The sequence below is a fragment of the Lissotriton vulgaris genome, unplaced genomic scaffold (assembly GCF_964263255.1).
Source record: "Lissotriton vulgaris unplaced genomic scaffold, aLisVul1.2 SCAFFOLD_359, whole genome shotgun sequence".
Taxonomy (NCBI): domain Eukaryota; kingdom Metazoa; phylum Chordata; class Amphibia; order Caudata; family Salamandridae; genus Lissotriton; species Lissotriton vulgaris.
Genome location: NW_028248520.1, coordinates 242,565 through 269,579, shown reverse-complemented (window position 1 = coordinate 269,579; position 27,015 = coordinate 242,565).

Here is a 27,015-nt window from a genome sequence, read left to right as displayed (position 1 = left end):
AGCCCCTCGCATTTGTCTGATTTGTATGTCTTGGGATTGTTCATTGTGTATCTCAAATGTATATCAACCCGTGTGCCACGGAGTTCGAGAGCAGTCTTCTTTGAACATACTTTCTGTACTTCAGGGAAAACTGTGCTGGCTGCAGCTAATAAAATACAATCTTCTACGCCAACGGAGTGTGCGGTGTCTCTGCTCGACCAGGCAGGAGAACTCGAAGATTTAGGCGTACCCTGCGCCCCCAGGCCTTTAAGCTCCGGTTCTTCAATTGACGCCCAGCGTAGGGCGGCTTCAGTGGGAGCGGTTCAGCCTGAGGATTGTGAGGAGCCCCGCATGAAATTCCGGAGGAAGCGCACCACACGATTGGCCCCTGCATGTCATAAGTGGACCGAAGGTCTTTACAGCGCGGCTTCCCCCTTTTTTGCTGACGGCTGCTGACGACTGCTACACTGACTGCCACCCTGCCTTGGTCCTTTCGGTGATGATTGCTATTGCGAGACGGTAGACGGACCTCCGGTGGTGTAAGAAGACACTTAGGTAAGTATTTGGTGGGTCGCTCCCACAAATTTGTTTTTTTTCTGTTTTGGGTTTCTATTCGGCCTCTGCAGTGGCTGAAGCCAAGGGGTAAGTACGTTTGTGCAGTGTTATTGGCATTAACCCCTTGATGATTGAGAAGAGACCAGTGAAATAACGATGCCTGGTTTCAGTAAGTTTAAACGTTGGTGTTGTTGTTCTTGTGATAGGGATTTTCAGCTGGAGGACTCTTGTCCGATCCCTCCGGTTGGAACTCCCACTTATGAGTTATATTCTAAACATGGTATCGGCCCCATTACCTTTAATGAGACATGGATCCGATATACTTAAAAGGATGGTGTTCTGCAATGGCCACAGAATGGTAGCTTTGATACCGATATATTAGATAATTTAGAAACAAGTCTATTTAAAAGAAAAGCCCGGCCGGCAATGTTTGACTCTTTCTGCCTCCGGCGAAAAGAAGCCAAACATGGAGAAATAAAGCAGGCAAAAAGAGGTAGGAAAGTGCAAGGATGACGATTACACAGGCTGCCCAACAGTTTGCAAATAATGAGTCTGATTATGCGATGGAGATAACGGAAAGACAACATCGTATGGCGATAGACAGGTGCTATCCGGCGTTGCCTATTTCCCCTCCACAGAAGAGTAGGGATCCTGAGGAAGATCCTTTAATGGCCCGCTTATTGAGGTTGCCGCCGCCCTATGCACAAGGTGCTACTGCACCCCCGTTAGCACCTCCCGCTCAGCCAGTGGCCATTCAGTTGCCGATTGTCCAGTCACCTGCACAATCGATCATTGCTGCTTTGCCTGTTCCTATTCCCCCACATTTGCCTCTCCCTGTAATTCAGCCCCCACCTCCCTCGTTGTCAACTTCGTTGCCTCTGCAATCTACTACGCATCCGCCGGTGTTGCCTTCCACTTCCCTTATGTCACCTGTTCTTTTAAGTGATACCCCGACCACGCATAAGCGACTGGTAGACGCTGTCTCAGGTTTCTTTTCTCCTTTACTTGGATCGTTAAATATGTCTCCGGCTCTTTCTTGACGGCAATCCAGTCGGCAAATTCCGCTTTCAGACGAGAAAACGGTGTTGGGTTCTCTCGCTCGTAGGTGGATTAAGGAAGGTCCAATATATAGTGCATGGGATATTATGAGTTCTTTCCGCCAATGGGCCGAGCCCACCCAGAGATATGTTTTCGATGTTATGTGTGACACTCTGGTTAAGGGATGGGAGGATATGGAGTTGGATACAGTTCCCCCAGATTTGTTGAGAGTTCAGGCTGATTTTGACAAGGGTCTTATAGTGGGACTAAAAGTCGAGGAGGCTATAAATGCGCTCGTTGCTTTTAGAACGATATTCTCTTCCTTGACTCTTCCAGAATGTGATCCTATTCTCGGACAGGAATTAAAGCACTATCCGATGCGTGAAGTTCCTTCAGTATGGAGAGACGCAGTGGTTGGTGCCCATCCCATACCAGCACACTTTCAGCGTGTATGGGTTCATGTCCCCTGGAAAAGGTCTGAAGTTTTGGCTCTTAAACAGACTCTGCCAGACCCTCGTAAAAACCCTGCTGGTTATTATAAAGAATTGTCCCAGACGGTTGAGGCTTCTATTATGAACTTAGCCGATATCGATATGTTATTTGGGAATGTAGTCCCGCAATCCTTATGGGCTCGGGTTCGTAGAGAGGACCATGCAGTAGAATTAGGTGGTGATTGGGCTGCTATACGCGCCGCAGACGCAACGCAAGTGGGCGGTGCGAAGCCCGATGTTCTGATTACGGAACTCCCTGGTAGAATTATTACTCTAATGAAGACAATGATGCCCGCAGCACGAGTAAATTGGGATAAGTTGGCTGCATGTAAAACAAAAGATAGATGAGAGTGTCTCCGACTTCTTTACTCGTTTCGAGGAGAAATTTATTGATCACAGCGGGCAGGACATGACTACTGAGGGTGGCCAACGTTTGTTTGTGGACAAGTTTGTATTTAACTTACTTCCTGAGTTATCCAACAAATTGAAAAGTTCTGAGAGTTCATGCGCTGTTTCCTCTCCTGCCCAGATATTAGCCACTGCACAATATTATGAGAATAGGGATAAGGAGGAGAAAGATAAACAACAGAAGAATAGAGATCTGAAAACCAAGGTCCTTTTACAACAGGCTTATCCTCCACATTTTCCTCTGCGTCAGTTACCCCAGCCTCCGCAATTTCAGAAGGTATTTCAAAAACCTGAGCCTTTTGTTCCACGACCTTTGTTGGGTCCTAACCAGTGTGCTTATTGTAAAGAGGATGGCCATTTAAGGAATAGTTGCCCAGTTCTGTTACAGCGTAGTAATGGGATGTCTGTTCCACGTGGTCGCGGTGGTTTTCTGCCACCATCCAGGGGTAGAGGAAGAGGTGTGTTCCCTCAAGAACAGCGTTCTTTCCCTCCTCCGAATGCTACGAATTATTTTGATCAACAGAAAGCTCAGTCTGCACAATACTACACTGATGATTGTTATATGGACAATGGGAACGAAGGTTTCCACACTGAATAGGGCAGCCATGGACAAAGTGAGTGAGTTTTATCGATTCCAGTAGACCAGAATGGGCCTTATGTTATCGTCAATACTATGGGTGTTTTAGAACCATTTCTTTTGGATACTGGTGCGACGAGAAGTTCTATCATTCATTCTAAACTCCCTGGGGCACCTTTTTCAGGCTCAATGAATACATCTGTAGGATTTTCTGGCGCCCCTGTCTGTAATCTGGTCTCTTGCCCAGTGCCTATCACAATTGGTCCTTATAACTTGGAGGCTCCACTTATTTTGACAGCTAGTTGTGGTGAGAACTTACTGGGTTTGGATTTGTTGAAAAGGTTGTATGCAACATTACATTGTTCTCCTTCTGGTGTGCATCTCACACTAGGAAGAAAATTGACTTCTTCAATGTACTTGTCCCGAGACCAATTTTCACCTAAGTTGTTTTCTCTCCCTGAAAAGCTCTGGGTTTCCGGCCCAAATGATGTGGGCCGCCTTGAAATTCCACCTTATGTTGTTACACTTAAGCCCAATGTCAAATTGCCACGTATTCCTCAATACAAAATATCTAGTGAAGGAGAGAGAGCGCCTTTGGCTATTATTCATGATTTTGTTCAGAAGGGTGTGGTTGAGGAAACGAGAGGAAATGTGTGCAATAGTCCTGTGTTGCCGATTCTTAAAAGAACAGATCCTTCCCAGCCCCTTGTTAATAGATTTGTGAGTGATCTACGAGAAGTAAACAAAATTGTTGTCCCACAGTTTCCTGTCATCCCGGACATCACAGCCCTGCTGACGATGATACCTGCTTCGGCAGCTTGGTTCTCTGTGATTGATTTGAAGAATGCTTTCTTCAGCATTCCCATCGCTGAGGAGAGTAGGGATATTTTTGGCTTCTCTTTAGGAGGTCGAGGTTTCCGGTTTAAAAGAGCACCACAAGGTTATTGTGAGAGTCCCTCTATTTATAGTCAGGCTCTTAAATCCCAGCTTGATACTTTCCCTTTGCCTTCAGGTGCTACCCTTATTCAAAATGTGGACGATTTGTTGGTGGCTGCTGATTCAGAGGATGTTTGTAGGGACGTGACTGTTGCACTGCTGCACCATTTGTCTGATCTCAATCATAAGGTGTCACCCTCCAAATTGCAGTTTGCCCGCCAAGAGGTTACCTACTTAGGTCATCTCTTGTCGAAGGAGGGAAGGCGATTGACCCCAGAACGTATTCAAGCTATTGCACGAGTGCCTGTGCCGACTACTCAGAGAGAAGTGCATGCCTTCTTGGGCATTACATTGCAGACAGTGGATCCACAATTTTTCCTTATTAGCTAAACCTTTGTTAGCACTTACATTGAAGGATACCCCTCATCCGCTTCCTTGGACTGAGGAGTGCCAGAAGAGTTTCTCTGACTTACGTACTGCTCTGTGTTCTGCTCCTGTGTTGGGTACCCCAGATTATAGTAAGCCTTTTAGGCTCTATGTCCATGAGAGAGAAGGTGCATTGTCAGTCTTGACCCAACAGGTTGGAGATAAACAGAGGCCATGTGCCTATTTTTCAGACACATTAGACCCAGTAGCTAAAGCATTGCCTAGCTGCCTCAGAGCTACAGCAGCGGCAGTAATCTCTATTCGCCAATCTGCTGGAGTAGTATTGGATAACACACTTACTGTTATGGTACAACATGCAGTGGACACTTTGTTAAACAGAACTAAAACACAACACCTCACGAGTGCTCGTTTATCTGGATATGAGCTAACGCTCTTAGCGAGTCATGTACATATTAAACGATGTAACACTTTAAATCCAGCCACATTGTTACCACTCCCAGATGAAAAACATGCTCAGGAGCAGCATGATTGTTTTCTCTGCACAGAGGGGGAAACGAAAGGCAGGATTGATCTGAAGGATACTCCACTTAAGGACCCGGATGGGATCCTATGGGTAGATGGTTCCTGTTTCAAACTCCCTAATGGAGAAACAACTTCAGCCTATGCTGTTACTAGCCTGCATACGATTGTTGAAACAGCACGGATTAGACACAATTCAGCCCAGGCAGCTGAGTTAATAGCCTTGACCAGAGCGTGTGTGTTGTCAAGAGGGAAAAGAGTGAATGTCTATACAGATAGCCAATACGCCTTTGGCGTAGCACACAGTTTTGGTCGCTTGTGGAAGGAGAGAGGATTTTTTACATCTCATGGAACAAAAATACAGCATGGTCAATTGGTGACTGACCTTCTTGAGTCACTTGCTTTGCCTACACAGATAGCAATCATAAAGTGTAGCGCACACAAGAAGGTCACAGACAATGTTGGTTGTGGGAATGCTTTTGCGGATGAGGTAGCAAAAACTACAGCTAGAGATGCCACAAGTCGCATGTATGTTGCGGGCCCTGCAAATTAGGTCAGAGAAGCTGGAATGTGTGAAGACACCATAGAGAGTGTAAGATCAATTCAAGGAGAGGCTACAGAGAAAGAATTGAGTAAGTGGAAAGAAGGCACGGGAATGTTAGATGCAATGGGATATTGGACGGAGTTATCAGAACACCAGCGTTGGCTGTTACCAGACGCCTATGTGTTGCCTGTAGTTACTATGGCACGTGGTCCAGCACACATCAGTGCAAAGGGTATATGTAAGGTTTTGGCTCCTGTATGGCAGAATGAAGGTATTCCGAAGTGTGCGGAAAATGTGGTGAAACACTGCATTATTTGTCTAATGCATAACCCAGTAAAGGGAACCCCAACTCCAGCAGGTCATTTTGCTCCCCCGACATACCCTTTTGAAGTCTTGCAAATTGACTATATTCACATGGATCGGTGCAACAACCTCAAGTATGTCCTAGTGGTGGTATGTGTTTTCTCCCGATGGATAGAAGCCTATCCTTTGAAGGATAACACTGCTTTATCAACTGCTAAAATGTTACTTAAATAGTTCTTTCCTAGATTCGGTTTGCCGCAAATTGTCTGGAGTGACAATGGAAGTGAATTCGTGGGCCAAATTATGCAAAAAGTGTGTGCTGGTCTTGGTATTAGACAGAAATTCCATGCGGCAAACCATCCCCAATCAGCAGGTTTGGTATAGTGCTATAATGGCACTCTCAAGCTCAAATTAGCAAAGATTCAGGCCAGCACAGGTCTTGCCTGGCCTGACGCTTTACCTTTAGCTCTCTTCTGTACCAGGACCACTGTGCATTCTCGAGTGGGACTAAGCCCCTACGAGGTGGTTTTCGGACGCCCAGCAAATATCTGGGGAGTCCCTTGTCCAAAAAAAGTATTCAGACATACCATACTCAATGTTGATTGATTACCTATATGATTTGACTACTAAATTGAGTGTTCTTCGTCAACAGGTTCAAAGTGCTTTGCCAGAAGCCTCCACAGACCCAGGTCACTCGATCAAATCTGGGGATTGGGTCTGTGTGAAGAACTTTCAGAGAACCAAAAACCTGGAGCCCCGTTGGACAGCCCCTCGCCTAGTACTCCTCGTCACACGCACGGTGGTGAAAGTCCAGGGGAAGAAAAACTGGGTTCACGGCGTGCACTGCAAAAAGGTACTCTTGCCCTTGCCCTTCGACCAGTGGGTCCGCAGGGGCATAGGTGAGTCTGAAAGAGAGAAGATTCCCCGTTTCGTACCTTTTAGTAGCGCCCGGTTGGATGGAACTCAGTCCGAGAAAGAAGATGATGTTCTTCAAGAAGCTATACCACCACATCTTTGAATAGACACCACGAATCCAGAAACATAATTTCAAGATCAGACTATATCGAATAAGGGACACTACAACCTCAGGCCTAGAACTATTAAAGACATTTGAACTTCTTTTTAATTCCTTTTTGTTGCAATTTTTTACGAGATTATTGATCTGCCATCTGTCCCCGTTGCAGGGTCATGGTAGGAGTCTTGGACTGTACCCTGTTTTGGTGGCTTGGACCCCCAGGATTTGCAGTGTCATAAAAGCAAATAACTACAGCTAAGTGATTGAGGAAAATTCCTGTGAGCAACAACATTTTTTAGAAAGGATGGATGGAACATCACGTAGGGAAAATAAGAAGACAGAGATGAAGCAGAAATACTGTAAATTATTGCGTAGTCGATTTGGCGTTACTTTGTGTATTTCGATGTTTTTATGCATTTTATTAGCATTTGCGGGTTGGATTGTTCATCTTCTACAGCCAAAACCCCTTTCTGATTCTACTTCTTTGCCTTCTCGCCTCTTTGTTTCTCAACATCAGACACATGCCCTTCCCCCGCATGAGCAGATAAGAAGGATTGAATACCTAAATAACTTGTTCATTCAACTATTACACCAACACCAATTAGCTGTCAACATAACTGATTGTTGGGTATGTGGACTCATGCCTCATAGCAAGCATAAAGGAATGCCCTACCTAGTCCTTCCCTTCTTCTATGAAGGATCGGCCTGGGCATACTTGGCTATGTTCTCGGCCGCATACCATAATCGACTAAGATAGCCCATTGGTTCGTTCGGGAGCGGAATGGATTTTAGCCATAGTAGCTTGATAAAGGGAATAGTATCAATGGCTAAGATTGTAGATAAGAATAAGATACCCATCGATGAGAAACGAGCATTTGAAGGTTGGAATGTGACTCACTATATCACTAGCCTTAGTGATAAAACAAAGCAAGGATAGTCTCCCCCAGTATGGACAGTACCCCATCAAGGTAATGTTTGCCTTCAGATTAACAGCAAGAAGACTGATATACAACAGAATTGTTCCCATACGTATGTTTTCACATCCCATAATTCCCCTCCATTGGTACATACTTTGTCTGTGAGGACAGAGCCTATACATGGCTCCCGTCTGACTTCTCAGGAACATGCTATATTGCCTTTTTGCTTCTCCCTACATACACTGCCTCTTCAGGTCATCACAGAAACAGATATGGTAGAGGGATAATTGACGCCAAAGATACAGCGGGACAAGAAGGAGGTGATTTCTTTAAAGGATTTCTCCATTTCTGGGGTCCAATGGTCAACAGTAGGCATATCAGGCAGCTGACTCGTGTGGCCGAGACCACCATTGATGTTACTATAGGTGCTTTAAGTAACATTAAAGCAGAACTTCAGGCTGATCGTCTCATGACATTGCAGAACAGGATTGCATTAGATGTTATCCTAGCAGACCGTGTAGGGGTCTGTAGATTGAGTGAATCTAGCTTTCGCATCTACGTCCCTGATGACGCTCCGACAATATACCAGGCCATCTCCAAATTGCATACTATCTCCGAGTCGATTCATCAGGACGAAGGAGACTGGTCTTTGGTAGGATGGTTCTGGGGATTATTGTCTGTTTGGGGATGGAAGTTACTAATTTTCCTTGGAGCGATATTAGCCATCATATTTTCTTGTTGCCTGTGTATACAGTGTGGTCCCGCCATTTGTGGTCTACTTGCCACTATGTGTGTCCCAACACCTGTGTCCAAGAAGACAGAGAATATTAGGATGATGGTACAGCAACATGAGTTTGGTGCTTTTGCCTGAGTAATGGCAAAAGGAGGGTCTGAGGTTCTGTATTTCGCGACTCTGTTCGTGTTCGGCTGCCATTTTGCGACTTGCCTCTATTTTGTGTTGCCCTCACTCAGGCAGCACGGCCAACCAGGTATTTTTGGTTGTCGTTTTCCTGCATTCACATACTAAGTAACCTTTTCGCCTCTATTTACTAGTCTAGTGTCAGGTTCTGACCCAGTACAACAATCCATGTCTCATTAACTAATCCCCGTCCAGACTATCTGTAGGTTCGCACCATTCTTTCCTGAGGCTATCTTATCTGCTGTCCTTCGCCATTCCCTCCATGAACTCTCTGATTCCACAACGGGAAACAACCTTTACAACGCAACTTTTACAACGCACTACCATTACAACGAAACTTTTGCAACGCAACATCCATTACAACGCCTGCCATTACAACGCAACCATTACAACGCATGACACTACAATGCATACCACTACAACGCATGTCATTACAACGCAGTCATTACAACGCATACCATTACAATGCATACCATCACAACGTATAGTACCCTTACACTATCCAACACTTACCCTACTGTTGCACCCCTGGAGTTAGAATAGTAATTTTTATCCCTACACTATCCAACACTTACCCTACTGTTGCACCCCCTGGAGTTAGAATAGCAATTTTTACCCATACACTATCCAACAATTACCCTACTGTTGCACCCTCTGGAGTTAGAATAGTAATTTTTACCCCTACACTATCCAACACTTACCCTACTGTTGCACCCCCCTGGAGTTAGAATAGTAATGTTACCCCTACACTATCCAATACTTATCATATATGCAATGTAATGGTATGCGTTGTAATGGTATGCGTTGTAAAGGTAGTATGCGTTGTAATGGAATGCGTTGTAAAGGTAGTTTTTAAAAATTCGTTGTAATGGCATGCGTTGTAATAGAATGCGTTGTAATGGATGTTGCATTGTAAAAAATGCGTTGTAAAGGTATGCGTTGTAAAAGTATGCGTTGTAACGTCATACATCCTTCCACAACTGTCCTCCTTAAACATACAAATGTGTTTCTTCACATGCAAGTTGGATTGTGTGGGTTCATTTGCAAATAGCTTAAGGGGTTGGGTAACAAACACAGCCAACAACCAAGCTTGTTTGAAGTTATGTAACACTTTGCTTTCCGAGCCCCTCGCATTTGTCTGATTTGTATGTCTTGGGATTGTTCATTGTGTATCTCAAATGTATATAAACCTGTGTGCCACGGAGTTCGAGAGCAGTCTCCTTTGAACATACTTTCTGTACTTCAGGGACAACAGGGCTGGCTGCAGCTAATAAAATACGATCTTCTACGCCAACGGAGTGTCCGGTGTCTCTGTTCGACCAGGCAGGAGAACTCGAAGATTTAGGCGTACCCTGCGCCGCCGGGCCTTTAAGGCTCCGGTTCTTCAGAGGATGTTCTGAGAGTGCATCCTCAACCCTGGGGGAACCCTGGCTCTAACCCCAGAAGCCCATTTCCCACAATCAAGTACTTTCCTGTTAAACCGATAACTTCATTTCCTCCCTTAGGATTGCATTGGCTGCTTTTCTTTGAATATTCTTCTAAGTGTGGAGTTGGTTTGCATGAAAAGTTGAAAAACAGCAAATGTACCAAAACTGAATTGCTTACCTTTTGTCTAGGAAATGTCCAAGTGTGATATCTAGGCATAGCACACTGGTTGGCTAAAGTAACTTAAAAAGTAATCCAGGAAGTAATGTGTACTCTAATCTACAAAGTAACTGAAAATAAATTTTGATTATTGACTTACCTGTAAATCAACCAACCTCATTGGAATCTGCATTCAACTGTAAATTACTGCATAAGAGTTTGCAAAGCATTATTTCACGTACCTGCACCAGGTTTGGCTTGGTTCTAGAAAGTAAAATAACTATATATTATTTTTGATACAAACTAATTGGTCAGAGTTCAGTCTTTGAGTGTGTGACATAATTTCTTGCCTAAGTGTGTACAGCAAATGCTTAACACTACCCTCTGATAAAGCCTTAGTGCTCGCCCACACTACCACAAATAGAGAGTAAGGGGCTATCTACTTTCACCTCTGCCTACCTTTGGGGTTCAACTGGAGTCTGTACACACTAAACCTCATTTTTGTACAGTATATTGTTAGACTTGGCATCTTTTGGCGTGTTTCCCCTGAGTTTTTGCTGTCTGGCCTCCCGGTTTTGACTCGTTTTTTTTCTGGTGTAGTGTTTCTGAGCACTTTTCTCATTGCTGATCAGTGGTAAAGTGCGCCTGTGGTAAATTGTGTTATGGATTGGTGTTTCTATGATTGGAAATTTTGATTTAATTGTTAGTCCTTAGTAAAGTACACTGAGTGTGCCAGGGCCTGTGAATCAAATGCTACTAGAGGACCTGCAGCACTGATTGTGCCACCCACGTGAGTATCCCTGAAAAAGTAACTCAGACCTGCCATTGTGGAGTCTACCCGCAGTTTGTAACTGCTGTGTCGACTTGGCCAGTGCACACACTTGCCAGTCTCTCTCCTTCCTTTTTCTTACACGTCAGCCACCTCTAAGGTATGCCCAAGGTATCCCTGTGGGCGGGGTGCAGTGTATGGGCATTTTCTTGCTGAGTCTTCTGTGAGCCTCTGCTGGAATGTGGATTGCCTGTCTGGATTTTGGATGACAGAAGGCAGGGGAGCAGGAGTGGCTCCAGATAGCCTAGGTGGTCAGGAAAGGGCTGAATAGACCTGGGCTGCATTTGGGGAAGGGGGAGGAGATATCCTTGCACCTCAAAGAGTCTGATCTGCCTCGGACCATGCAGTCTCCACCTCCTGCCAGGAAGTCACACCAGAGAAGGCAGAACTGGTTCTGGCTGGGCACAGACACTCTCTGCCTAAGAAATCAAAATATTGGGGCCCAGACTTCTGAACTTTAGAACTCTTTTGGACCAAGAAGACTGCCAGGAAGAAGAGCTGGAGAAGCTGTGAGGAGGAACTACCACTTTGATGTGTGCTTTGCTGTGTTGGCCTGCAGTGCCTGCTTCTGTCTTGGGCAGTAAAAGGACTGGACTGAACTTTCAGCAATCTACTTTTGTGAGTTTCTCCAAGGGATTGAGGTAAAGCTTGGCCCCTGATCAAGAAGTCTCAGGAACAGCAAAGACTTCAAGCTCTTCTGCCCTCAGCACTAGAGACTGTGTGTTTTGTGCGGTAACAGAAGAAAAAGCAACCTGACGCCATCTACGACGCCACTTCCAGCTCCATGTCCTGAAGGCACCGCACAGGGCACCGCAGAGAGCACCGCTGCAACGCGACCCTGGTCTGACCAACGACGCCTGCTGGTGCCACCACTGAATCGGTGTTTGCACCGCGACCTGTGAGCAACGCCTCGCTTCACAACGACGCCTTGGTATCCCCAACGCCGCTGCTCCACAGCAAAATAGACGCTGCTGCTTGCACCGTGGTTCTAGGGCACCGCTCATAAAGTTACACAAGGCACCGCTCTCATCCCACACTGCAGCCTGGGCCTACAGACTTCGGTGCCATTGACTCCAGTTTGTCAGCCGACAACAGCACTTCAGCAACGACGATGCCGCTGCTTGCACCGCGACCTGCCAGCAATACGACGAGTACCGCATTCACTTCGCACCACAACCCTGGTCTCACCGACGACACCATCTGATGCCACCACCGAGTCGTTGCTCGCACAGCGACCTGAGTGCACTGCACGCCACACCGCTGCGCTTCACACCGCAGCACCCAATGCCTGCTGATGCCAGCGCTCCTCACTTCAACAGAGATGAGTTCAATCTGCAATGTGTGTGACTTCGAGGGTCCCGACGACTCCTGCACCAACCTCCGGAACCGACGCCTGCAGACGCTATGCTTTCGGGAACTCAACGAGAGGTTGCCGACGCCCTGCAGTTCTAAAAGGTACTGTTTGCGGGTCTTCCCGACACTGTAGCTGGCCCGTGACACATTGGTCACCCAGAATTGTTTGGATTTGTTTATTCACGATGACGATCCCCTCGGACTTAAACAACTATCGCCCAATCTCCAATATCCCTACCCTAGCCAAGCTGCTGGAAAAATGTGTACATCTACAGCTAACAAAACATATTGATCATTTTGACCTACTCAACAAACACCAATCAGGGTTCCGGGCTGGTCACAGCACAGAATCAGCCATGACACACATCATTGACGATGCGCTGCAAATACTTTACCAAAATGGATCCTGTTTGCTCATCCTACTTGACCTATCTTCAGCCTTTGATACGGTTAAACACGAGAACCTCTTAGATCTGCTGAAACACAGAATGGGCCTATCTGGGGCAGTGTTAAGCTGGTTCACTTCATTTCTCCAAAATCGGACGCAACAATTCAAAATTAAGAACGCCCTGTCCAAACCCCTCCCAGTGACCCTGGGGGTACCGTAAGGATCAGCACTATCTCCAACACTGTTCAATCTCTTCTTGGAACCTCTAACTGAAATTCTACAAACCTCTAATGTGCAATACCACATGTATGCAGATGATACACAGCTATACCTCAAGATACATTCCCTAGAGGACATCAAACTACTGAACACAGCTCTTAGGAACACCCAAACTTGGCTGGCAGAAAATCATCTTAAACTGAATGCCCTAAAGACTGAATTTCTCCTAATAGCCCCGCCGGCTCAAATTCCGAAAATTCAAGATTGGATGTCAAGTCAAGTCAAGTCAGAGAATTTATATAGCGCACTACATACCCAGAGGGTCTCAAGGCGCTTAGAAAGGGGTGGGGAATTACTTGTCAAAAATCCACGTTTTAAGTTGCTTTCTGAATGCTAGGTGGTTCTGGGTAAGGCGAAGGTAAGCGGGGAGTGAGTTCCATGTTTTAGCAGCCAGGTATGAGAAGGATCTGCCTCCCATGGTGGTCTTGTTGATGCGAGGTACAGAGGCGAGGGCTTGGTTGGAAGAACGTAGTTGGCGAGAGGGGGTGTAGAAGGACAGTCGAGAGTTGAGGCATTCTGGTCCGATGTCGTAGAGTGATTTGTGTGCGTGGGTTAGCAGTCGGAAAGTGATCCTCTTCTTGACGGGTAGCCAGTGGAGGTCTTTAAGGTGACCAGAGATGTGTTCGTTGCGTGGAATGTCTAGTATGATCCTGGCTGAGGCGTTTTGGATTCGTTGGAGTTTCTTCTGGAGTTTAGCGGTAGTGCCTGCGTAGAGGGTGTTTCCGTAGTCCAGTCGGCTCGTGACCAGAGCATGGGTGACTGTTTTCCTTGTTTCGGTGGGGATCCAGCGAAATGTTTTTCTGAGCATGCGAAGAATGTTGAAGCAGGAAGAGGATACGGCGCTGACTTGTCTGTTCATTGAGAGTGAAGAATCCAGGATGACGCCTAGGTTCCGTGCGTGGTCTGTCGGGATGGGTGCTTTTCCAAGGGCTTCCGGCCACCAGGAGTCGTCCCATGCAGAGGGGGATGTACCTAAGATGAGGACTTCTGTTTTGTCTGAGTTCAGTTTCAGACGGCTTTGTTTCATCCATTCGGCAACTTCTTTCATTCCTTCGTGTAGGTTAGTTTTGGCGGTGCTGGGGTCATTGGTGAGGGAAAGGATTAGTTGAGTGTCATCCGCGTAAGAGATGATGTTGAGGTTGTGTTGGCGGGCGATGGTCGCGAGGGGGCTCATGTATACGTTGAAGAGGGTGGGGCTGAGTGAGGATCCTTGTGGTACGCCACAGATGACTTCAGTGGCCTCGGACTTGAATGGTGGGAGGCGGACTCTCTGGGTTCTTCCGGTGAGGAATGAGGTGATCCATTCAAGTGCTTTTCCTTGGATTCCGATGTTATTGAGGCGTTGTAGAAGGGTGCTGTGGCAGACTGTGTCGAATGCTGCAGAGAGGTCGAGGAGGATGAGGGCGACTGTGTCTCCATTGTCCAGTAGAGTTCGAATGTCGTCTGTTGCTGCGATGAGGGCGGTCTCGGTGCTGTGTTTTGCTCGGAAGCCAGATTGTGAGGAGTCGAGGGATTTGTTGGCTTCGAGGAAGGCGGCGAGCTGGTTGTTGACAGCTTTCTCGATGACTTTGGCCGGGAATGGAAGGAGCGAGATGGGGCGGTAATGTTTGAGTTCGGTGGGGTCCGCTGTGGGTTTTTTCAGAAGGGCGGTGAGTTCAGCGTGTTTCCAGTCTTCCGGGAAGGTGGCGGAGTTGAAGGAGCAGTTGATGACGTCTCGGAGGTGCGGTGCTATGACGGAGTCAGCTTTGTTGAAGATGTGGTGAGGACATGGGTCTGTGGGGGATCCTGAGTGGATGGAATTCATCAGGCGGATTGTGTCCTCAGTGGAGATTGGGTTCCAGTCGTTAAGGGTGTTCACGGGGGAGAATGTTCAGCAAATGGTAGGGTGGGTTGGTTTCCGGGTTGGTTGTCGAAGCTGTTGTGGATGTCCGCAATCTTGTTGTGGAAGAATGAGGCTAGGGAGTCGCAGAGGGCTTGAGAGGGGGTGATGTCGTTGGAGTTGGCCGAGGGATTGGAAAATTCCTTGACGATGTTGAAAAGTTCCTTGCTGTTGTGGGCGTTGTTGTCAAGTCGATCCTTGAATGCTGTTTTCTTGGCCTTACGGATTAGTTGGTGGTGAGTGCGGGTGGCGTTTTTGAAGGCGTCCTTGGTGCTAGCGGTTGGGTCTTTTTTCCAGGCCTTTTCAAGGGAGCGGCAGAGTTTCTTGGACTTCTTAAGATCATCGTTGAACCATGAGGCCTTTTTGCTGCCAGGTTTGCTTTGACGTTTTTTCAGTGGTGCTAAGGTGTCGGCGGTGTTGGATAACCATAGGGTGAGGTTGGCGGCGGCTTCGTTTGCGTTAGAAGAGTGGGCTGGGGTGTTTAGAAGGAGCGATGCGGAGATCTGGTCCGTGGTGATTTTGTTCCAGTTTCTTTGCAGCGTTGGTTGGAGGTGGTTGGTGGGTTTTGGTTTGTTGTAGGTGAAGTGAACGCAGCTGTGGTCAGTCCAGAGGAGATCCGTAGTGTGGCTGAAGGATACATGATTGCTGGAGGTGAAGATGGGGTCGAGTGTGTGACCTGCGATGTGGGTGGGGGAAGTGACTAGTTGTTTAAGTCCGAGGTTGGCGAGGTTGTCCAGGAGGGTGGTGGTGTTGCGGTCGTTGATCTTTTCAAGGTGAAAGTTGAGGTCTCCCAGAAGGATGTAGTCTTTGGAGGGGAGCGCGTGTGGAGTGATGAAGTCCGTGATGTCTTCACTGAATTTTGCGCGGGGTCCTGGTGGTCTGTAGAGGAGGGTGCCTCTGAGAGTGGTCTTGGGGTCGATGTGGATCTGGAAGTGAAGGTGTTCAGAGTTGGCGAGGTTGGCGTCACGGCGTTCAACGTACAACCGACCATTGTGGACTCAGCGAAGTCACTTGGAATAACCTTAGACAGTAACCTCAACATGCAAAAATATATTAGCAATGCTACAAATGGAGCCAACCTTCAGATAAACAAATTGAGGAAACTAAAACCCTTCCTACCACACAATGACTTTAAGCAGGCAGTACAAGCTTTGGTTATACCCAGAAAGGAATATGGTTGTGTTACCCTTTGTGGTCTGCCCAAAGCCTCAACTGCACCCCTTAGAGCGTCAATCAACGCGGCAGCAAGACTCATAACTGGATCTAAACGTAGCTCCCACATTACCCCGGATCTTCAATCCCTGAACTGGCTACCCCTAGATAAGAGAATTCAGCTGAAAATTACGTGCATGACGCACAGAGCCTTACATCAAAAGACCCCCAGCTACCTGGCGGAGAAACTGACAATTTCTGGTGGGACCAGATCCTCAAGAAATGCTGAACAATTACTACTGAAAACACAAAAATTCCATAAGAAAAAAACCTATAACAGATCCTTCTCTGGGATGGCACCCAGAATTTGGAATGCCTTACCCCCAGAAATCAGACTTAACCCTTCCACTACTGCTTTTAAAAATGAAGTTAAATCCATCCTCATGGCTAAATACAGAAGAGTATGATTTTTAAGATTAAGATTTGCTTTATTGCATGATTAATAAAAATCTTTGCAATGACACTTTATAAAAAAATACTGGAAGAATTTCACAATCATGAGTTTTACAAAAAAGCACTTAAAATCAATAAAAGAAAGTTCAGAGGATGGACGAAAAATCTATACAAAGTGGTACAATGAACTGCATTTGTTTAAAAAAGAGACCGTTCAGCATTTACTAAGTCTTTGTTGGTCGGAAAAGAGTTTTCTTAATGTGCAAAAGCGGGTCTTTGTGAGTCTAATTCAATCGCTGGTCTCTGGATTTTGGATCGTATTAACTGTTTTCATGAAGCGCACTAGTCGGCAGGCTAGTTGGATATTTTCTCCTTTAAAGCTGATCAGCAGGGCTTGTCTGCGGGTTCGCACACCGTATTGATTCCAGAGCTGGGTTAGTAGGCCCCTTCGGGCACTGTCTAGGGCTTTACAGCTGCATAACAAGTGTAAAACGTCCTCATTTGGATTATCGCAAAGCCTGCAGTTGGAATTGGATTCCAGGCGTTTCCATGGGGGAAGATCGGCTTTTGACGGGATTACTCCCATCCTCAGCCGCAGGAATTCTTCCTTCGCCTTCCTTGAAAAGCTGGTACTGAGGTATGGTTGAGGTAAAGCGCTGGTGTAGCTTTGGATTACGAACCACCCATGTGATCTCCTGGTTAACGCTGCTTTGTCTTCTTCCATGGAAAGAATTTTCACTGACTTGTTGACCAGGCGCTTGAAGCATTTATGTGAACAGCTCGAATCCCAAAGGTCTTTTAATGCAAGGGATTTTATAGCTGCTTAGAGGTAGGCCATTGCAGAGGATCCCTTGTTTGTCTCCAGCTCTTTCCAAAGGTGGGCGTTCAGAGAGTCTGTTACAGCGTGCTTAACTTTATGCCAGCATTTTGCATATGCGCCCTTACGTGCAATTTGCTGCTTCTGTAGACCAAACTCCAGCCTTAGCTGTGCTGGGGAAATATAAGGAGGGAGTGAGAAGAGTATTCGAAGTGTTTTGCTAACCGCTTTACCTAAAATGTCTTCGTCTCTCCCTCTCATGCATTCACTGCCATAGGTTAGTGATGGTAGCAGTTTTGCACGAAATATGTCCAGCAAAGTGATTAGATTTGGGCCCGCTATTTGGTTCTTGATATTTTTTAAAGCGATGGCCAGTGAAATCCCTCTGTTTTTTATTGTTATTGCATGTCGCTGAAATGAGCCGTTGGAATCAAAGATTATCCCCAGGTATTTGTAGTCTTTAACTGTTTCCATTTTGAGATCATGCAGAGACCATTGGAACATTTGCTTTTTTGATTTTTGATTAAAAACCATCACCTTCGATTTTTCCGTATTTATGGACAGGCCGTTTCTTTCAGAGAATGAGCTAGTTGTGTTAATAAGATGTTGCAGGGCTACTGGGGTTTGGCTAATTAGTATCAGATTGTCTGTGTATAATAAATTCGACAATGTAAAGCCCCCTAGCTTTGGGGCATGATGGTTGCAGTCGTCCAGATCTTTGGAGAGGTCAGACATAAAAAGGTTGAACAGGGTCGGCGCGAGAACGCACCCCTGTTTCCACCCTTTTGTGGTCGGAATTTCTTTGGACAGATAGTTGCCGGCCCCCAATTTTATTTGGACCCAGGTGTCTGAATGCAGTAAGATCAATAAGTTGAGGAGCTTGGAGTCCACCTCCCACTTTGAAAGTTTTGACCACAATTTCCCTCTGTCTATGCTATCAGAAGCGGCTGAGTAATCAATATAGCACGCATATAATGATTTTTTATTTTTAATGGCAGCATCTATCAGCAGGGAGAGGGCTAGAATGTTCGTCGAGGTCCCTAGATCTTTTTGGAATCCAGTTTGGTTGATAGGGATTAATTTTTTATCTGATGCCCAGGAGGTTAGTTCTTCCAAGAGTAGCCCTGAAAAGTATTTTGCATCTATATCTATAAGGGCTATGAGTCTGTAGTTCTTAGCCTCGTTCTTATTGCCTTTTTTATAGATTGGAGCTATTATTGAGCCCCTCCAGGAGGATGGAAATCGTTCAGCCCTCCAGGAGTCTATAAAGAGCGGGAGTAATTGTTCAGCCCAATACTTTGGATCTTGTTTATAGGTGATGGGAGGAATTCCATTTGGGCCTGGGGCTCCCTCCTTCCGTCCGTCCTTTCGCAATTCGTCCCTTCAGCTGCTTAATCGAACCTGGGAATTTGGTGTCCACAACTGTAGGCTTTAGAGCCGTCGCGGTCGACTTACAGAATTCAGGTTTTCGATGGCCTTTGCTTGGCTCTTCATCGTTAAAGTGTTTGAACAAATAATTTACCCAGCTTGCCTCTGTGATGTGGGAATTTACTCCGGGGGAATTTGGATTATCTATTTTATTTACAGTGTTCCAGAATCTTGCCCTGTTGTTGTTTTTTGAATCATGAAGTAGCTTTGCCCAAGTTTTTTCCACGGCTTCTTGCTTGATTCGCCACAGAATTTTATTCTTATTGCATTTTAGTGATCTCAATTTGGTCACTAAACCGTTATCACTCCCATCTTTCTGCAGCTCACGAAGTGTGCTGTTAATGGCTGTTTTTATTGCCCTTAAATCAGGCGTTAGAGGGGATTGAGGGTAATTTTTTGGGTTACTTCTCGGGCCGGACAATGTTTTTTTTTCGCATGACCATGGGTCAGTTTCTTTAACAAAATGGTGCTTGGTGTTCATTAGGCCGAAGGATTTCAAGAAGGACTCCCAGGCGAGTATTTTGTTATCGTTCAACTTAGCAGCACTTTCCCAGCTCATCTTTGCTTCTTGCGTTAATCGTTCTGGGTCGCTAGTATTGCACTTAATTCTATTGCATTTTGCTGAAGTCAGTAAGTTCCGACCATTTGCTGGAAATGTTAACGCTGTCCCTTGTACCCTTAGTGTCAGTTCTTGCGGAAGGTGGTCGCTGCAGTCCGATATTCTGATTTTAAAGTCTTGTACTAATGCGAACAGTGAAAAAGACAAGAAAGTATAGTCAATCGCTGATGATGTAGTCGAATTATGGAAGGTTGCTGCTTGGGGACAATCCCCCGGCGTTCGCCCATTTTCCGAAATCAGACCCAAATTAGTTAGGTCTTCTGATAAGCTTTTTGATATATTTGTTTATTTGCCCCAAGGGCACACTTCCAGTGATGGAATCCCCCTGACATACAAGTAATCTTCCATTGGATAGTTCTTCCCTGAAGATTTTGATAGGAACATATTAAAGTCTCCTGAGACAATGAGGTTCGGATTGTCCATTTCCGCTATTAATTTGTTCAATTCCGTCACCAGGGTGGTAGCACCATTTTTTTTTCTTTTGGGTGCAGATAAGTATTAACCACGATTAGTTCTTGGGGAGTAATGGGACTGGATAGCCTGGGTTGAAGAACGGTTTAATTCGAATCCCCCATGCTTTTAGTTGGTTTTCCTCTCTTAAGATTTTTTTCACTAGTCCAGATGAGTATGGTTTGTTGAATCAAGGTGGTGAAAGGCAGCTAAGCTCTTAACCACAAGACACTCATTAATGCTAAATATAACTATATTGTCCTTCTTTATTATATTATTTGTACTTTTGTGTGGATCTACTATTACTGCTTGTATATGTAACATTTAATGTTTGTATAGCGCTCTGATATCCGCTAGGATCTTGTTCGCGCTTTATAAAACTTTCAAAATAAAATAAATAAATAAATAAGGAACTGTTTTTCAAGCATGTTTTGATAACCAAAGATTTTTAAGTACTGTATTGTGGATTTTTATAGTTTTTGGTCTTGTCTTTAGTATATAAAAATATTAAAAAAAATTCTAAACTGGTGTGGTGTCCTTTTGTAGTGCTTACACAGGATTACCATTGGTTATGTGCAAATGCTTTACACACTGCCTCCAAGATAAGCCGGACTGCTCGTGCCAAGCTACTAAGGCGGTGAGTAGGGGTTATTTTAGGAGTGTAACTCCCTTATCCTGACTAGAGTTGTGGTTTCTGCCTGGCTTTGGCACATGCCTTAGTCTACCAAAAATCCAATTTCTAACATATATACAGAGCCAGCTTCCTACAACTACCTCCTCCATATTGTCAGCAAAGTCATAAACATTTTTGTTTTAGGGATATTTTTCTGGTATCTTATGTTTCTCAGAGGACCATGTGCATAAACACTTGGATGGTCAAGATGTGTTTCAATTGTGCAGAGCTCGCCTCTGCCTCTCTTTAAACCTGTGTGCCTCCAAGTTCAACTAATCTAATGTCATTTCTTTCAGAGACCTTTGAAAGGAATACTGGAGAACAGAGCTGGTACAAATTGTTTAGTGGGGTGAGTCCAGACAGAAATGTGAAGGACTTTGGAATTTACATTAGCTAAGTGTATGCAGCATATATATATATATATCTATACTACTATTATAAAGAGAGAACACAAACCTTTGAGCCAGGTAAACTCGGGAACCACAGCGCCAATCCACACACCCGATACATCGTAGAAATTGTCAGGGTGTGCAGATGGACATAGGCTATAAAAAATAAAAAATAAACGTAAAATTAAATATGTAACTTTAAAAAAAAAGTAGTCCCCTGAAAGAAGCTCCGGCCGTGACGTTGCGCAGGCCGCGACGTACCGCTGGCAGCGACGTGCGTGATGACGAGGAGGAGCGGCGGACATGGAGCGGCGGTGAAGTAAGGAGCGTGGGGAGGAGCGGCGGCTCAGGTGCGTGATGACGAGGAGGAGCGGCGGACATGGAGCAGCGGTGAAGTGAGTAGCGCGGGGAGGAGCGGCGGCTCAGGTAAGGCAAATGTCGGGCGGGAGGGGGTCGGGGCGGGAGGGGGCCGGAGCGGGAGGGGGAGGGGGTCGGGAGGGAGGTTGGCCTGAAGAACGGCGGCTAAGGTAAGGTTCAGGCTCCGGGACAAAGAACAACAGAGTCCATCTGCCAGAGGAAAAGCTATCACTCGCCACAGAATCAATGCCTTCACTACAAACCTGCCCGCCCCTTCTTCCTTCCTGGATCATGGCAGCACTGACTCACCTGTCTGCCCCCTCCACTGGCAAATCCTTAATGCCCTGACGGTAGCCATTTAAAATGATGCTGGTGATTGCAGCTAGTGAACACTGGTGAACACTGGCACTCACTTGGAGACTGGCACATATTTTTCGTTATCATACTTTGTGCCAGAGAAAAACAGAAAGCTAGGGAAACAATAAAGGAGGAAGGAAAAGATAAGAAGAGAGTGACAACAGGAGAATCATGGACGAAAAAAGAGCCTTATACAGTTTGCTAAAGAGACAAGAAATGGACGGATGTGGAAGAAGGAGTCCTGAAATGGAAACAAGAATAAGCAGGTTAAGGCTCCGGGACACGGACAATATCGGGGCGGGCGGGGGAGGGGGCCTTGGCGGGTGTTTGGCCCTGAAACCTCATTACCCCCGGACAACGTCGGGCGGGCTGCTAATATATATATATATATATATATATATATATATATATATATATATATATATATATATATATAATATCTCAGGTTCACCATTAGTGTACATGATGCATTCAATGTAACTTCACTGATAGCCTATTCTGACAAAGTACGTGTATTTTAAATAATTTGATTTCAGTCGCATTGTCCAATCAAAAGTTATAAATTATATGTTAAATCTCGTTTCACTTATCTGTTGATATGTTTATAGATCACAAAAGCTGTCAGGATAATATGCCCTTTAAACCACATCTTATAGTTTTTAAAGTGTTAGTCAGTATGTGTGTGATTACGCTACATTTAGTCCTTGCTTTCCCTACTAAATTCAGTACAGATGGTCTTTTATTTGCCTGCTTAAAGTGGTTGAGGGGAGCAAAACCATTCAATAGTATACTTACAATGTAGTCAGGTTTAACCCATTGCGTGCTGGTGACAGAACCGCTCCGTCACGAGCCTCGGGTGGGCTGTGCTGGTGACGGAACTGTTCTGTCACTGCCCGCTCGCCGTGCCTGCGCGGCGCTGATTTTGCGCCTGCGCGGCGCATTCTATTAAGCTGGCAGGCCGTGACGGAACCGTTCCGTCACAAGCACAGCCCACCCGAGGCTCGTGATGGAGCGGTTCCGTCACGAGTATGGGAGCGCCGCGCGGCCCCATACTCCCCTTTAGCGCTGCGGCGGAATAGCTGCTGCAGCTAAGGGGTTAAAAGACCACAGACTCCAAATTCCAGTTAATGGATTTTATTATAAGGTCAAAAATAATTGAATGTAAACGCATCTCAAAATCGGAGAACATAGGTACATGAAAATCAATACAGGGAGCCGATCCGATGAATATAAGTAATTCGGCATAGCAGGCATAATGTGATGAATTCCAAAATCAAAATGCAACACAGAATTGAAGCTGAGTCCAAATCCTTTTTCTTTAGGAAGGAAAACATAAGTTATCTTTCCCTACACTGCTCTCACTGAGGGTCCTGCCTATTTCCCATATATTATCTCCCAAAGGTGTCAGCACATGTTGACTTCCTAAGACGTACTCATGTCAAATGGGTCAGATAGCTTAAGGCTATGAAGCTCGCTCCAAGATGCTCCTTCTCCTCCGAAAAATTTAGAAGTCTGATTTTCTGTCCCTGCGCATCATACAAAAAGACAATTTTCCGCCTACACTATGCCATCTAAAACTTTCCATTATGCCCCTGGTTGTATTTTTCCACAAGAGTCGTGTTGTTCAGCTCCTGTTCTGTGACCTTGGTTCTCAGATCAGACAGACACGAGAAGCATCCTCCTTTTCGCCTTCCAGTCGTCTTCAAAAACATTCCGGGTTTCTCCTTAAATCTAAGAATAACAAGGTTGAATTCTTGCACCTGCAGTAGGATGAGAACATACTGATTTCCCTTACGAAAAGGATTCATTTCATTAATTCTTTCGCCACCAAGGAGAAGAAATCAACAACAACCTACAATGTTGGGCCTAAAGTCCAGTCAACTTACACGACACACAGTTACATTTATATGAATATAATGTCATTGTTGGAAATTGCACTTTTTGCAGGGTTATCCACAAACTTTTTGCTTCTTCCTCCTTTGTTTTTCCTGACCCGTGGTTGTTGGCAATAGGACTCTGGGCACTTAACGACTGCTGATTAGTGCTAAAGTGCATATGCTCTCTGTATACATTGTTATTGTGATTGGTTATCCATGATTGGCATATTTGTTTTACCAGTAGGTCCCTAGTAAAGTGCACTGAATATGCCAGGGCTGGTGATTCAAATGCTACTAGTGGGCCTGCAGCACTGATTGTGCCACCCACATGAGTAGCCCTAAAATGATGTCTCAGGCCTGCCACCGCAGTGCCTGTGTGCAGTTGCTAACTGCCATGCTGACCTGACCAGTGTACAGACTGGCCAGGCCTAACCCCTCCCTGCTGTACACATTGGATACCCCTATGGAAGGCCCAAGGTACCCCCCTGGGCATGGTGCAGTGTATAAGAAAGGTAGAGCATGTACTAGTGTGGGAGACATGCTCTGGTAGTGAATTACAGCCATTTTCATTTTTCACTATTGAAAGGCTATCTTGCCCATAGGCTAGAATAGGGAATGCTGTGTATAATGTTTACCTGCATATCTTCCCATAGGAGCAAGATAGAAAATTGAAGTCTGGTATCCCAAAAGCCTATCTGCATTCAGAGAACAAAGGAAAAATTGGTATAAAAAGGGATACCCAGACCCCAGAACTTTAGATCATCCTGGAATCAAGAAGGAACCTCTGTCAGGGAGAAAGCTGGAAGACTGAAGAAGAAGGACTTATCTGCTGGAAGGCTGACCTGCAGTTGCTTTGCTGCCAAGGAGAGGGGAGGGACTTTGCTGTTGCTGTGTCCCCTTGCTTGAAGAGATCCCCATGGGCCTGAGGAGAGCTGGCCTCCTGTTAAGAAGTCCCAGGAACTAAAGGACTTCACCCCCAGCTTCCCCCCTGAACTCTGCTGTGTGAGTTCTAACCTGCCTAGAGTGCTTGATCCATTTGTGGGGCCTTTGGAGGTTGTTACCTGTTGTTTGGGGAGCTGGACAAGAAGAAAAGAAGAAGATCTACAATTTGCAAGCATCGTTCACTTGCGGAGCGCATCGTCAACAGTGCAAGAGAATTCCCGTTGCAGCGAAGATCATTGCAGCGCCTGTTGCTGCTGCAAGAACCGACGCATTGTTCACTTGCGCAGCGCATCGCCCGGTGCAGGAAGATTCCTGTCGCTGCGAGAATCATCTCAGAGCCTGTCGTCGCTGTGAGAAATCGTCGCACCGCTTGCTTGCGGACCGCATCACGTCGCTGCGAACATTGTTGCAGAGTCCAGCGCAAGCGCATCGAGGGCCAAAGATCGTCGCCGCCCCGAAGATCGTCGTATCGTGCCTGTGCGAGACGCATACTACCGGAGAAGCAGCGTGCCGGAATCCACACAAGGTATCGCATCGCTGCCCCTACAGACCGGATTCGTCGCAACACGCCCGCTGTGTGCAGCGGGGTTGTCGCAGCGCCTCCCCAGGGTCTCAGGAGTGACGCATTGCTTGTTTTTCAACTCTTCAATTGCTGCTTGAAACTTTTGTCGCATCTACAGGTACTTTGGGCTAAAAGTAACACAACTGTGGTTTATTTTGACACAACCCCTTGAACTCTTTGAAAATCATATTATTGAACTGTGTTTGTTGGATTTTTGTCGTTTTAGTCTTGTGTAGTTTAGATAAAGATACTTTATTTTTCTAAACTGGTGTGGAGCCTATGTGTGGTGTTTTTACTGTGTTACTGTGAGTGTTGGTACAAATACTTTACACATTACCTTTGATAAGCCTGTCTGCTTGTGCCAAACTAACAAGGGGGTGTGCAGGGGTTATCTAAAGAGTGTATCCCCCTTACCCTGTGTGCCTGGGTGAAGCAGGCCAAGACAGAGGAAGACAGTAGTTCAACCCTTTCTTATCTTCCTATACAGCCCCCAGTGTATTGGGACAAGGCAAAGTCAAGCGTGTTCGTGCCGGAGGAGGAAAACGAGCATTGTTTCTTTAACTGGGCGGAATTTGGATCCAGCCCGTCCCCTTTCGTGACGTAGACCTCCAAGATGAAGAAATTCCCGGAACCAGCGAGACGCCGGTGTGTTTTACACCTGGAGGCGAAGGAGTAGCAAGCGAGGAGGAGAAAGCGGCGAGGGTCCCAGGATGGAGTGGAGAGCGAGAGCGAGAGGACGCCATCGAGAATACTACAAAGCCAGGAGGCCAACGTCAAGGCGAATCCCCGAGCCACGCTTCAAGGGAAGTGTGGCTTAACCAGGTACGGGCTCGTATCTCGGCATGGGCGGGAAGGAAGGGATCAAAATCCCCCCTGAATCACCCGTCCGACATCCCTCTCACCCCCTACCCTGAACACAGACAGCACCTCGGCACAGACCCTTTTGATTAAACTGAGCACCGTGTGTTTCCTCACCTCCTATCCTTGCACACTGTAAATATAGAACACCCACCTGACACTGCGCTATCTTCTTTTCCTTCTCTGACGTTGCCGGACCTATTGAAAAAAACGGTCAAGCTGGAGTGGAGAAGAAGGCCCCCGGAGAGACGCAAAAACGGGGACCACGAAAGCCCCCTCCCTTACTGTAGGGGCACCCTAAGACAAAGACGAGTGTTAAAATCAATAAAACCCTCTCTCAATCCTATCCGCGTTCCCGTGAGTTTCTCTGACCGGCCACACCCTGACTAGAAGCAAGGGTCCCTATGTGGACATTGGTACCTACCTCTGCTAACTAGAGACCCCCAGATCTAACAGTCATCCTGCACATTATGCATACAGGAATGAAAGTGTATCTAATACATGTAAAATCCTGCTGGAAGGTGCACATTACATTTCAATACTTATATAGTATGAATAAATGCACTTTAATAAACATGACACACTGCAAACGATAAAAATACATGCAAGTGTGTTTGAACAATATGTATAATGCACCCATACAATTTAGAGTGCTGTAAGCGCTCTATCATGTGTCACTAACGTTGTGCATATCTGTGATCTATATACTGCATAGGAAACTGCTCACAGACCATTGCGTCATTAGAGTGGCAGTTTTAAAAATGCAGAACTCATGTGGCAAGGCTTAATCGGTAGGCTGCAATCACAACATAGATCAATATACCAAAATTCCTGAACCAAAAAGAATAGGTATTATTCGAAAAAGATCTTTCTTCACATCCCCCCAGGAGCGGAATGTCAGACTAAAGACTAGCCCTTCCCTAGACCTGGAGAGAAGGTGGTTGTGAAATAATGTGGCACATGTACCCTGAAGATCAATTCAATTCAATAAAACTTTATTCGATCTAGTTAGATAACATAGATCATAAAAGCATGCAGGTTTAAAAAGTAGCAGTTAAAATATCCTTTTATTCAGTCAATACAAAGTAATAATAAGAGGGAGTCTTTGTGACTCTACCAAGATAGACTTCGGATAACCCTGGACACATTATTTAATCATACAGTAAATCTAACCCTGGCTT